We start from the raw sequence: 13,328 nt of genomic DNA on the forward strand, positions 1-13,328 counted from the left end.
GCAACCAAGGTACATGCCCTTGACTGGAATTGATCCGGTGACCCTTCAGGCTGAGCCGAGGCTCTGACCGCCGGCCAGGACCCCATTCCGGCCAGTGCGCAGAGCCTTCCCTTCCGGCCCTGCCTGCCAGGGGCGACCTGATGACCGCTCCGCAGAGATGACCGGTAAATGACAAAAGGGGTTAGGCAAGGAATGCCTTGGCCGTTTTCCATTCCATGCATAGGTTTTCTCTTTTCAGTATTTTTGAATTTTTTTGTGATAAAGTTTTGAGGGAAGGGAATGAAAAAAGCAGAATGACATCACATTTTAAAAACACAATATAAAATCGGTTTTCTGCATGGAAAAATATACACACAAAAATGTTTCAGGTGGATTGACCTAAATGTGAAATGCAAAATTAAGAGATTAAAAAATTCAACCACATTTTACAAATAAGACCCTGTTTATTTTTTAATATATTTTATTGATTTTTTACAGAGAGGAAGAGAGATGGAGAGAGGGATAGAGAGTTAGAAACATCGATGGGAGAGAAACATCAGCCAGCTGCCTCCCGCACACCCTCCTCTGGGGACGTGCCCGCAACCAAGGTACATGCCCTTGACCGGAATCGAACCGGGGACCTTTCAGTCCACAGGCCGACGCTCTATCCACTGAGCCAAACCAGTTTTGGCGACCCTATTTATTTTTATATTAAGAAGAGCTATAGTATTTCCCAAGCCTCTAGAACTGCAGTTTGAATAAACACGGCAATTTGACAGGTGAATGGTCTTTTGGAGGCCTCAGTAAAAATTGTTGACCTAACTCGGTGGTTGGCAAACTGTACTTGAGTGTGGCTCTTCCACAAAATACCACGGCCTGAGCGAGTCTATTTTGAAGAACTGGCGTTAGAAGTTTAAGTTTTAAAAATTTTTGGCTCCCCAAAGAAATTTCAATTGTCGTACTGTTGATATTTGGCTCTGTTGACTAATGAGTTTGCCGATCACTCCCTTAATTGGAATTAAAAAAAAAAAATCCAGCCAGATTTATTTATTCCTATCTCAGACTATCCCTTGCCCTAATCTATAGTTTAGGCAGAGAACAGTTCTCAAGAGGACCATATCATCAAGAAAATGGAACAAGCATTAAGTATGTATACCTTTTAAAATTAAATTTGCAAAAGAGGAAGAGATGAGTAGAATTTTAAACACAAATTCACTCCTCGATCAGCAACACTGCTTGGGGCAAAAACTCATCCATAGTGCCAGGTTTCTCGGCGCAGAGGCTGGGCCAGTCTGGCTAATGGTGGGAAGCTGTGTCCCGGTTCAGGTGATGCCAGCAGGAGAATTGTGAGCCTGCGGGCTGCTCGCTTCCTCCCCAGGTGAAGGAGACGGAACGGTGCGGCTCTGCACCTGGAGCCTGGGGAGCGCAGTGTCGATTTCCTGGAGAGCCAGGCTGGCATTTCCTCCTGCGGCAGGGCGTCCCTGGCTTAGGTCAGCACCAGGTAGTAGCCATCTGGATTCCGCACTGAAAGCAGTAAGCAGGGCACCAACGGGGTGAGGCCGGCCCCCAGTCGCCACTAGGATGCCCTCCCAGCAATGAGCTGCCTGCAGTGCACCTGCCACACCCGGTGTTCCCCTCCCTCCCTCCACCTTTGGGGGAAGCTCCCTGCGCACTGGGCATCACAGGAGGGCAGGGCAGGCGTCCAAACAGCCCGGCCTGCCAGCCGGCTGGTCAGCAGGCACCTGCCCTCCTTCTGATGTGATTGGGGGAGGGAGGGGCTCCCCTTCCATGGGAGCGGGCATTTTCCATAGAAATGCGGGCATTTTTTTTTTCTCTCTTGAGAATGCATTTATTCAGCCACGTTTTTCCTGAGCAATAAATAGCTGTCTTTTTGCTATATGAATCTCTCGACACAAAGCTAGTGTCTCCCTCTAAAATTCCTACCTTTTTTCACCACGGCCACAAAATAGGATTCATCCTTAAGATTCTGAACCACCTGCAAGGGAGACGGGGTCACTAAGACAACTGGGCTCTTACGGCTCAGCGGCATGAGCCAGGGAAGGAGAGACCAGGCCTTCGTGGAGCCCTTTACCTGGTCACCGAGGAGGATGAGGATGCCCCCCGGGCCCTGGTGGAAGAGGCGGTGGATCTGATTGGCCGGGAGGTTCAAGAGCCCTGCCAGTTTTCCCATCAGCTCAGTGGCGCTGAGTTAATCCAGAGAAATCTCTTGATAAAAGCCTGGGGTGTGGGCAGCAGGGGGTCAGTGGGGGGAGGGGTCTAGAGGGAGCCCCAGATACCAGGAGCATGAGGGCATGGTAACAGCCTCATGGTGGGTTATTGGGGGGGGGGGGGGGGGGGGAGTAAAGAAAGAAAAAGGGTTATAAACCCACTTAGTCCTCACCTCCTATTCCTCATCTTTGGGGCGGCCTCAGGTTGAGGAGAGCCCCCAGTTGGAAGATGGGACATCTACGTAACCGAAACCCAAGTACAATAACAAATGTTCTATTCCCACATGCTAATAGAATGACAAAATCGGAAGGGGTTAGGGAGAGAACATGGTGGAATAAACCCAGGGAAACGTCCTGGAAGGAGGGGACTGATCTGGAAGGCTGGGGAATGCACGGAGGGCATCTGGGTCCCAGGGCTGGCGGGCCCGCACCCTTGCCCCAGGCAAGAAGAGGGTTCTGTGGCCACACCTGAGCTTCTTCCGGAGAGAGGCCAGAAGCTCACCTGGTGCAGGGTTCTTAGGAACCTCACGCTCTTGCCTCGCGGCCTCCTGAGCCACATACAAAGTCAGCCGGTGACGGATGGGCCTGGGCCAGGAAAACAGCCTCAGCCCTTCATGCCTGGACCATCGGCTCCCGCTTTGAGCCCCCGTCCCTGGGAGAGACCCCGCCTCCTCCCAGGTCTCCAAGGAGAGAAGTCCCCACACATTTCTTAAGCATTTAACGAGTGCTAGATTCTGGGGGAGAGGAGACGAGGAAAATCTAACTGTCCCCAGAAACTGAGTGATGCAGATGGGAGGTCACAGAAAGGAGGCTCAGGGGAGCTGAGTTTTTTAGCCCAGCCCTGCCAGGCTGTAACCTCCGACAGATCTGGTTCCTTTGGGGGCCAGAGTTCCTTCCCGTGTAAAATGAGGGTGTGGGACCTTCTGCTAGCTGAATTGGTAGGTGCCGCTTCAGTGGGCAGGGGGCCCTGGTTGGCAGTGCCCAGCACCTGGTCCTAAGGGTATTGGAAAGGCGGATCCCGTCGGCAGCCCCGCAGATCTGGATAAGGTCCTGCCGGGTAAGCTTCAGCAGATCAGGGCCTGCAGAGGCAGACAGAGCCAGGTGGGGGAAGAGGCCTGGGATCAAAGACGACAAGGGACACAGTCCAACATGAGTCTACAAAGAGCCCCAGTATGTCCAGGTGGACTTAGAGCCACACCCGGCTCTGCCACTTGTTGGCTGTGTATCCTTCAGCAAAGTATTTGACCTCTCTGAGCCCTGTTCTCATGGGGGAGTGTGTAAATTATATAGACCCGTGGTCGGCAAACGGCGGCTCACAAGCCACATGCGGCTCTTTGGCCCCTTGAGTGTGGCTCTTCCACAAAATACCACGGCCTGGGAGAGCCTATTTTGAAGAAGTGGCGTTAGAAGAAGTTTAAGTTTAAAAAAATTTGGCTCTCCCAAGAAATTTCAATCGTCGTACTGTTGATATTTGGCTCCGTTGACTAATGAGTTTGCCGACCCCTGATATAATATGAGAGAGAAAAACCTAGCAAGCAGGGTGCCTGGCAACTCTTCGTCCTAAATAAAAGTTAGTTGAGGCAGGCTCCCTGCTGAGAGTCCCACCCCCATTTCCCTACAGCGGGACGGGGACCCCAGCCTCTCACCAGTGAAACTGGCCAGTGTCCGGCAGTAGCTGGAGAACCGGTGGCGATGTAACCACTGCTGCGTCTCCAGGATGGAGGCCCCAGGGCTCAGATCCTGAGGCACAGAGAGGGCTCTCAGATAACCCCGCGAGCCCACGGGCTGAGAACAAAGGGGAGGAGAAACCGCCTCTGCCCTTGGGGGCCCCAGGTCTGAGGGGGAGGCTCCTTCTGCTGGCGGGAAGTACGGGCCCATGCAGGGCAGGTTTGTGATCTGTGGCCATACCACTTCTGTCCACCAGGGGGCAGGGCCGCCCTGTTCTGGAGCGAGAGAGGAGGTTGCTGAGGCTTTGGGAGAGGGAAGGGGGGCGGGGGTTGGAAAGGGAAGACTCACCTCAGCTGGGCTGCCCCCCCAAGTGTCCAAGACGAACGGTGGTGAGCAGCAGAGCCTGGGAGGGAGCAGAGAGTCAGGGGCTCTTGGGAGCAGAGCAGCCCGTCCCCCGGTGGGCTGCTGGCCAGCTGTCACCCCAGGTGTCATCCCCAGAAGCCGGCTGAGCCTCTGAGCCTGCCTCGGGGACCCCTCATCCCTGCGCCTCCCGCCGCCCCATGCCTTGGCTGAGGAGCTCTTCACGCCCCAAAGGGCTGATGGGCGGTGCACCCCCACTCACCTCTCCGGGGACGGGAGTCTGCAGGAGTGGGGGGAGGGCCGAGCCCGAGGGCTGAGCGGCAGGCAGGGCTCTGCGCTGGGCTCTGGCCACGGGGCACACTGTGGGTAAACAGCAAGGTCGCATGGACAGTTCGAGAGCAGAGGCAGCTGTCCCCTGTCTCCCCCCATCTGCCTATGAAGAGTTGACAAGGGCCGAGACCGGTTTGGCTCAGTGGATGGAGCGTCAGCCTGCGGGACTGAAGGGTCTCAGGTTTGATTCTACCTGAGACCCTTCAGTCCCACAGGCTGACGCTCCATCCACTGAGCCAAACCGGTCTCGGCCCTTGTCAACTCTTCATAGGCAGATGGGGTGTGAAGGAGGCAGCTGGTCGATGATTCTCTCTCATCGATGTTTAACTCTCTACCCTCTCCCTTCCTCTCTGTAAAAAAAAATCAATAAAATATATTTAAAAAAAAAAAAAAAAAAAGAGTTGACAAGGCCCCGGCCAGTGTGGCTCAGTGGTTGAGGTCGACCCATGCACCAGGAGGTCGCCGGTTCGGTCATTCTGGTCAGGGGTCAGGGCACATGCCCGGGGGAGGGGAGGCTGTGATCATCCTGAAGCAGTCTCAGCCCTTGAGTCCTCAGTTTCCCAACCTCCCTTCCCAACCCTGCCGCCCCAACACCCACCTCCACGAAGACGGTGCTCTCACAGGCAGCCTGATACTTGTCTCTCTCGTGCAGGGGCTGTTTCTCAACCTTCTCCCGGTCGGTTTTCAGTTTCCGGTCGGCTCCTTTGGGCTACAGGAGGGAGACATGGGGAGCTGGGGGCCCTCCTCACCTGCTCACTCCTCTTTCATGGGGGGCTCTCAGGAGGACCTGCAGCCCGTCCCCGAGCACAGAGCCGGAGAGAGCCCCAGAGCGGCCCGCAGGCTGGGGTCCGCCGCAGAGCAGGGCCAGAACCCGCAGCCAGGGAGGCGGGTGACAGCCCCGGAGGGCGGCCCGGACCCGCAGCCAGGGAGGCGGGTGACAGCCCAGGAGGCGGGTGACACCCAGGGAGGGAGGCCCGGACCCACAGCCCGGGAGGCGGGTGACAGCCCCGGAGGCGGGTGACAGCCCCGGAGGGCGGCCCGGGACCTGCAGCCAGGGAGGCAGGTGACAGCCCGGGAGGCGGGTGACACCCAGGGAGGGAGGCCCGGACCCGCAGCCAGGGAGGCGGGTGACAGCCCGGGAGGGCGGCCCGGGACCCGCAGCCAGGGAGGCGGGTGACAGCCAGGGAGGGCAGCCCGGGACCGGTACCTTGAACACCTTGATGAGGCAGCCGGCGGAGTGCAGGTGCTCCGGCGCCAGCTCCTGGTCGCTGGGCTTGAACGTGTGGATCTGGAGGCGGAAGGGGACGCCTTTCTCTCCGCCCTTTTCCGGGAGTGAACTCGGTGCTGATGCAGTGGACCTGAGGCGGAGAGGAGGAAGCAGGTGACTCCAGCCCCGCCTGCATTCCAGGGGAGTCCCCCCAGACCTGTCCCCTGTCCCCTGTCCCCTGTCTCTCCTTCGAGTGTAACTCATTAGGTTCTTCCCTCCGCTGTACCTCACTTCCCCGTGCTATACATGAATGTCAATTCGCATTTAGCGTCCTTATATAAACGGTCTACTTATATCCTTCGCCTGTTTTTCTGTTGGTCTCTTCTATTTCTTATTGATGTCTGATAGCTTTTTACGTATTAAGGCTGTAACACACTAACAACTGTTCTCCCCACTTGGGTCTCCTTTTAATTCGGCCCGGGTATTGCAGACCCTGACTTTCTAAGAAGCTAAGTCCTGTGCCTTGTGGTTTCTCCCATTGCGTTCCTGTTTAACTGGTCCTGCCCCCCGGTGAGAGCCCGTAAACCTTTATCCATATCCTCCCCGCCAGGGTGTCTCCTGGAAGGGACTGGTTTTCCTGTCCCCTCACCCGCACCTGCACCCGCCGCCTTCCCCGGCGTCGGCTCACCTGCAGGAAGAGGGAGGTCCTCTTGGCCGGGTCCCCGTGGAACTCCGCGGCGTTGAGCTGGGAGGGCAGCACCTGGGGCTCTATCACCCCCACAGACAGCGGCACATCTGCAGGCACAGAGGAGCAAGCAGGAGGCCGGGCTCAGCCCTCCCCACCCGAGAGGGCTTTCCGGGCAGACGGTGACCCTGAGGGATGCGGTCCCCGGGCCGGCTCCACCGCCACCCGTCCAGCTTCTGCTGCTCCGTGTGCTGCAGGCGCCGGTCATGGAACACCACACGCACCACGCTCTGCGGGCACCGGGAGGGGGCGCTCGTGGGCGGCTGGGAGCCCGTTCCCTCGCCTGCCGTAGGCCAACCCTCCTCCCCTCCCCACCTTGCTTCCCGCTCCCAGGAAACATGGGACTCAGAGTCACTAGATCTGTGTCCAGATGCCCACCTGCCATTCTGTGAAACTGGGGGGGTCATTTAGAGACCCTGAGCCTCAGTTTCCTCATCTGTAAAATAAGGAGGTTAATCCCTTCCCGCTCTTAATCACTCTACCGGTCTCTTCTATAATAAGCAAAAGTTTACTTAGAAAGTCACAGAGGCCCTGATCGGTTTGGCTCAGTGGATAGAGTGTCCGCCTGTGGACTGAAGGGTCCCAGGTTCAATTGCAGTCAAGGGCACGTACCTTGGTTGCGGGCACATCCCCAGTAGGAGGCGAGCAGGAGGCAGCTGATTGATGTTTCTCTCTCATCGATGTTTCTAACACTCTATCCCTCTCCCTTCCTCTCTGTGTAAAATCAATAAAATATATTTTTTTTTAAAGGAAAGAAAGAAAGTCACAGAGGTAGAAAGAAGCAAGCCAGCTGGGCTGTGTGGGCTCAGGAGACAAGTTACAGAGGCGAAAAGAGGGGCCCTGGAGCTGAGGAGAGGAGGGGGAGGGGAGCTGGCCTGTGAGGAAGGAGGGGAGGAGGCAGGTGGGCTCTGGACAGGGAGAGTGTGAGCAGTCTCTTTTCTGGGCAGCACTTATCATTTTGCAATTTGTAAATCAACTTGTAATTGCATACAATTTGTGTAATTACAAGTTTGTCTCACTCAGTAGAATGCAAGCCCCCTGAGGGAAGGAATTCCATCTGTCTCTTTACTGCTGAATGTCTAGCTCAGAGAACGGTTTCTGGCAATAAATGGGAGCTTAATGAATAATTTTTTTTTTAAATCTTCAGCCAAGGACATGTTCTCTCTCTTTTTAAAAAAAATATATATTTTATTGATTTTTTACAGAGAGGAGAAGAGAGGGATAGAGAGCTAGAAACGTCGTTGAGAGAGAAACATCAACCAGCTGCCTCTTGCATACCCTCTACCGGGGATGTGCCCGCAACCAAGGTACATGCCCTTGCCCGGAATCGAACCTGGGTCCTTTCAGTCTGCAGACAGACGCTCTATCCACTGAGCCAAACCCGTTTCGGCTGTTCTCTTCTTTTTTCTTTTTTTTTTTATTTGAGAGAGAGAGAGAGAGAGAGAAACGTGGATCCATTACCTCTGGTATACACCCAGAACGGGGATGGAACCCGAAACCCAGGCATGTGCCCTAACCAGAGCTAAACCTGCCACCTTTTGCTGCTTAGGCCAACGCTCTAATCAAAGGAGCCACCGGCCAGCGCTAATGAAAACATTTTTGAGAGAAGTAATCCGTGTGTGAATGTATCATTTTCTTTCTTTTTCAATTCCAACCTGAGGATATTTTTTCCATTGATTTTTAATGAGAGTGTAAGAGAGAAGGAAAAATAGAGAGAAATATCCATGTGAGAAAAACACATCGATCAGTTGCCTCCTGCACGAGACCCGACCAAGGCCTGGGCCGGGAGAAGCCTGCAACCAAGATACATGCCCTTGACCGGAACCAAACCTGGAACCCTGTGGTCTGAAAGCCGACGCTCTATCCATTGAGCCGAACCAGTTAGGGGTGTAACGTGTTTGTACATCCCGGTTCTGCTATTTGCTGGCTCTGCTTCATGGAAAAACACTTCACCGTCTGTGCCTCTGGCCTGCACAATTCCCGCCCACCGCGGTGAAGGCCAACCTAAAAGGTGGACTGAGCCGAAACCGGTTTGGCTCAGTGGTAGAGCATCCATCTGCGGACTGAAAGGTCCCAGGTTCGATTCCGGTCAAGGGCATGTACATTGGTTGCGGGCACATCCCCGGTAGGGGGTGTGCAAGAGGCGGCTGGTCGATGTTTCTCTCTCATTGACGTTTCTAACTCTCTATCTCTCTCCCTTCCTCTCTGAAAAATCAATAAAATGTATATTTTTTAAAAAAATAAAAGGTGGGCTGAGAGGGTTCCAGCACTGGCTTCCCGCCCCAGGGGACGTCGGACCACCTTTGCCAGATCTGGGCGGGGAGGCACCTACCTTCAGCAGCCGCGGCCACCGGGTGGCGTCGCCCAGCTTGGCATTGCAGAGCATCTGCACCTCGCAGGACTGGCCTGGGCGAGATGGGGGCACGTGTGAGCCCCGCTCCCAGGGGCAGAGGTGGTGCCTGCCTGCCCGGCCCTCCCTGGCACAGCCTCCAGAGCCTGCCGCCCCCTCGCACCCCTTCCCCGCCCCGGCCCCCGTACCCTGGTTCAGGTAGGTCAGGGCCTCCTCCTGCTGCTTCGCGGCTGGCGAGGTGGCTGCGCCGAGCAGGTACTGGAAGGAGGGGCAGGCGGCTCCGGGCTGGGGGTGCTGGGCAGCTCCTCCTGCTTCAGGCAGGGCAAGGGCAGGGGCTCCCTGCGGGGACAGGAGGCCCTGCCAGCGTTCTACCCTGCCCACCCACCCCCTCCGGGGCAGGCGCGGCTCTCTCCGCCAGGTCCCATCTCCTGGGAGCCTCCAGTTTCCTGGGGCAGGCACCCCAGCAGCAGCCAGGGCCAAAGGGCCCCCTCCACCTCACCCCCTTCCACCCCTTTGGCCTGTGGGAGTCCTCCATTACGATGCAAACCCCATGCCGGGACCGGTTTGGCTCAGTGGATAGAGCGTCGGCCTGTGGACTGAAAGGTCCCGGGTTCGATTCCGGTCAAGGGCATGTACCTTGGTTGCAGGCACATCCCCAGTGGGGGGTGTGCAAGAGGCAGCTGATCGATGATTCTCTCTCATCGATGTTTCTAACTCTCTATCCCTCTCTCTTCCTCTCTGTGAAAAATCAATAAAAAAATAATAATAAAAGATAAAATAAAAAAAAGACGCAAACCCCAGACACTCCCATGCACCTGCAAACACCGGCGTCCATGGCGGTCTGCAACCTCAGGGCATCGCCTGATGCCAGGTCAACGCCCCCCTCCCCCAAAGTGTCCTGGGTAGGTGGTGCTCGGGGTGCTGTGACAGGTCCCACCCAGGACCCACTAAACTCGGGTGCGTTTGACCACATCCCCTCCCCCAAAGGGACCCGAGAGCAGGAAGCCGTCCCCCTCTACCTTCCACCTCAGCTCCGACGAGGGCCCTCCCTGGTCCTCCCCTGAGCACGCCGCTCGGCGGCCCGGGGTGCGGCTCCCCGGGGCCCGGTCACAGGTGCTCCAGCTGGCTGTGCCAGAACAGCATCCCGGAAAGGAAAGGGAGCGGGCCAGGTGTGTGACGGTGAGGGCAGCACCGGGTGGGACTGGACCGCTGGGCCTCCACCTGGGCCTCCGCCTCTAGTTATAAAGCAAACCCGCTGAAGGGCGGGTCAGGCCCGGGGCCTCTGATCGGTTGGGCTCCAGGGCGCTGGGAAGCTGTGGGCCTGTCAGGCAGCTGAATCTGGGAGGAGGGGGAGGGGACTGGTGTCCCCAGGGCTCCCGGCCAATCATTAACTGGAAGGGGAGATGGTGCTACAGCAAAACAACGTCACAGGGAGGCACACCCCCGCCCCCACCTTTCCCCAGGAGGCCCCGGGACAAGGAGGGGACACCCCTAGGCTTCAAGACTGGCCCCACATGCATGGAGAACCCCAGAGACTCACAGGCCAGGGCCCCTCACATGGCCTCATGGAGGAGCCTGACCTGTGGCTCCTCCTGACCTCCTCCCATGAGGCCTGCTGCATCAGTGCACCTGCGGAGGGTCTCTGCTCCCTGCTGCCTCCCACCTCCTCTTCCCCCACCGACACCCAGGGGCAGGACGGCAGGACCCCTTTCCTCTGGTGGGGCCGCCAGGCTGGGGAATGAGTCACAGAACATAGTCTGCTTGCTGTGGAAACAACTCAGCGGGTGGTGCAGGGGGAGAGCCCGCCTGTGGGGAGGAGGGTGTGTCTGGGGGGAGAGCCCGCCTGTGGGGAGGAGGTGTGTCTGGGGGGGGAGTCCGCCTGTGGGGAGGAGGGTGTGTGTGTGGGGGAGAGTCCTCCTGTGGGGAGGAGGGTGTGTCTGGGGGGGGAGTCCTCCTGTGGGGAGGAGGGTGTGTGTCTGGGGGGGAGTCCTCCTGTGGGGAGGAGGGTGTGTCTGGGGGGAGTCCTCCTGTGGGGAGGAGGGTGTGTCTGGGGGGGAGTCCTCCTGTGGGGAGGAGGGTGTGTCTGGGGGGGGAGTCCGCCCTGTGGGAGGAGGGTGTGTGTCTGGGGGGGAGTCCTCCTGTGGGGAGGAGGGTGTGTCTGGGGGGAGTCCTCCTGTGGGGAGGAGGGTGTGTCTGGGGGGGAGTCCTCCTGTGGGGAGGAGGGTGTGTCTGGGGGGGAGTCCTCCTGTGGGGAGGAGGGTGTGTGTGTGTGGGGGGGAGTCCCTCTGTGGGGAGGAGGGTGTGTCTGGGGGGGGAGTCCGCCTGTGGGGAGGAGGGTGTGTGTCTGGGGGGGAGTCCTCCTGTGGGGAGGAGGGGTGTGTGTGGGGAGAGTCCTCCTGTGGGGAGGAGGGTGTGTCTGGGGGGGAGTCCTCCTGTGGGGAGGAGGGTGTGTCTGGGGGGGAGTCGCCTGTGGGGAGGAGGGTGTGTGTCTGGGGGGGAGTCCTCCTGTGGGGAGGAGGGTGTGTCTGGGGGGGAGTCCTCCTGTGGGAGGAGGGTGTGTCTGGGGGGGGAGTCCGCCTGTGGGGAGGAGGGTGTGTCTGGGGGGGAGAGTCCTCCTGTGGGGAGGAGGGTGTGTGTGTGTGGGGGGGAGTCCTCCTGTGGGGGAGGAGGGTGTGTCTGGGGGGGGAGTCCGCCTGTGGGGAGGAGGGTGTGTGTCTGGGGGGGAGTCCTCCTGTGGGGAGGAGGGTGTGTGTCTGGGGGGGAGTCCTCCTGTGGGGAGGAGGGTGTGTCTGGGGGGGGAGTCCTCCTGTGGGGAGGAGGGTGTGTCTGGGGGGAGTCCTCTGTGGGGAGGAGGGTGTGTGTGGGGGGGAGAGTCCTCCTGTGGGGAGGAGGGTGTGTGTGGGGGGGAGTCCTCCTGTGGGGAGGAGGGTGTGTCTGGGGGGGAGTCCTCCTGTGGGGAGGAGGGTGTGTCTGGGGGGGAGTCCTCCTGTGGGAGGAGGGGTGTGTGGGGGGGAGAGTCCTCCTGTGGGAGGAGGGTGTGTGTGTGGGGGGGGAGTCCTCCTGTGGGGAGGAGGGTGTGTCTGGGGGGAGTCCTCCTGTGGGGAGGAGGGTGTGTCTGGGGGGGGAGTCCTCCTGTGGGGAGGAGGGTGTGTGTCTGGGGGGAGAGTGCTCCTGTGGGGAGGAGGGTGTGTCTGGGGGGGGGGAGAGTCCTCCTGTGGGGAGGAGGGTGTGTCTGGGGGGGGAGTCCTCCTGTGGGGAGGAGGGTGTGTCTGGGGGGGAGTCCTCCTGTGGGAGGAGGGTGTGTCTGGGGGGGGAGAGTCCTCCTGTGGGGAGGAGGGTGTGTCTGGGGGGGAGAGTCCTCCTGTGGGGAGGAGGGTGTGTCTGGGGGGGAGAGTGCTCCTGTGGGGAGGAGGGTGTGTCTGGGGGGGGGAGAGTCCTCCTGTGGGGAGGAGGGTGTGTCTGGGGGGGGAGTCCTCCTGTGGGGAGGAGGGGGTGTGTCTGGGGGGGGAGTCCTCCTGTGGGGAGGAGGGTGTGTCTGGGGGGGAGAGTCCTCCTGTGGGGAGGAGGGTGTGTCTGGGGGGAGTCCTCCTGTGGGAGGAGGGTGTGTCTGGGGGGAGAGTGCTCCTGTGGGGAGGAGGGTGTGTCTGGGGGGGGGAGTCCGCCTGTGGGGAGGAGGGTGTGTCTGGGGGGGGGAGTCCGCTTGTGGGGAGGAGGGTGTGTCTGGGGGGAGAGCCCGCCTGTGGGGAGGAGGGTGTGTCTGGGGGGGAGTCTCCTGTGGGGAGGAGGGTGTGTGTGGGGGGGAGAGTCCTCCTGTGGGGAGGAGGGTGTGTGTGTGGGGGGGAGTCCTCCTGTGGGGAGGAGGGGTGTGTCTGGGGGGGAGTCCTCCTGTGGGGAGGAGGGTGTTCTGGGGGAGCTCCCTGTGGGGAGGAGGGTGTGTCTGTGGGGAGAGTCCTCCTGTGGGGAGGAGGGTGTGTGTGTGGGGGAGAGTCCTCCTGTGGGGAGGAGGGTGTGTGTCTGGGGGGAGAGTCCCTCCTGTGGGGAGGAGGGTGTGTCTGGGGGGGAGTCCGCCTGTGGGGAGGAGGGTGTGTCTGGGGGGAGTCCTCCTGTGGGGAGGAGGGTGTGTCTGGGGGGAGAGTCCTCCTGTGGGGAGGAGGGTGTGTCTGGGGGGAGAGTCCTCCTGTGGGGAGAGGAGGGTGTGTCTGGGGGGAGAGTCCTCCTGTGGGAGGAGGGTGTGTCTGGGGGGGGGGAAGGTCCGCTGTGGGGAGGAGGGTGTGTCTGGGGGGGGAGAGTCCTCCTGTGGGAGGAGGGTGTGTCTGGGGGGGAGAGTCTCCTGTGGGGAGGAGGGTGTGTCTGGGGGGAGGTCCTCCTGTGGGAGGAGGGTGTGTCTGGGGGGAGAGTCCTCCCTGTGGGGAGGAGGGTGTGTCTGGGGGGGAGAGTCTCTGTGGGGAGGAGGGTGTGTCT

General features: G+C 59.2%; 1 pseudogene across 1 annotated transcript; it reads right to left on the minus strand.

Moving 5' to 3' along the window:
- Positions 1-433: 433 nt before the first annotated feature.
- On the minus strand, positions 434-10,013 carry LOC311610815 (transcription factor CP2-like protein 1; annotated as a pseudogene). The gene is made up of 15 exons (XR_014797097.1): positions 9,887-10,013; positions 9,683-9,788; positions 9,056-9,206; positions 8,850-8,923; positions 6,461-6,747; positions 5,773-5,923; positions 5,164-5,274; positions 4,498-4,595; positions 4,224-4,278; positions 3,854-3,947; positions 3,196-3,286; positions 2,710-2,792; positions 2,072-2,217; positions 1,924-1,975; positions 434-1,503 (listed from the first exon to the last, which is right to left on the minus strand). The product of XR_014797097.1 is annotated as a transcription factor CP2-like protein 1 (transcript).
- Positions 10,014-13,328: the final 3,315 nt, after the last annotated feature.

The sequence above is a fragment of the Pipistrellus hanaki genome (genome assembly GCF_964339955.1).
Source record: "Pipistrellus hanaki genome assembly, chromosome: 16".
Taxonomy (NCBI): Eukaryota; Metazoa; Chordata; class Mammalia; order Chiroptera; family Vespertilionidae; genus Pipistrellus; species Pipistrellus hanaki.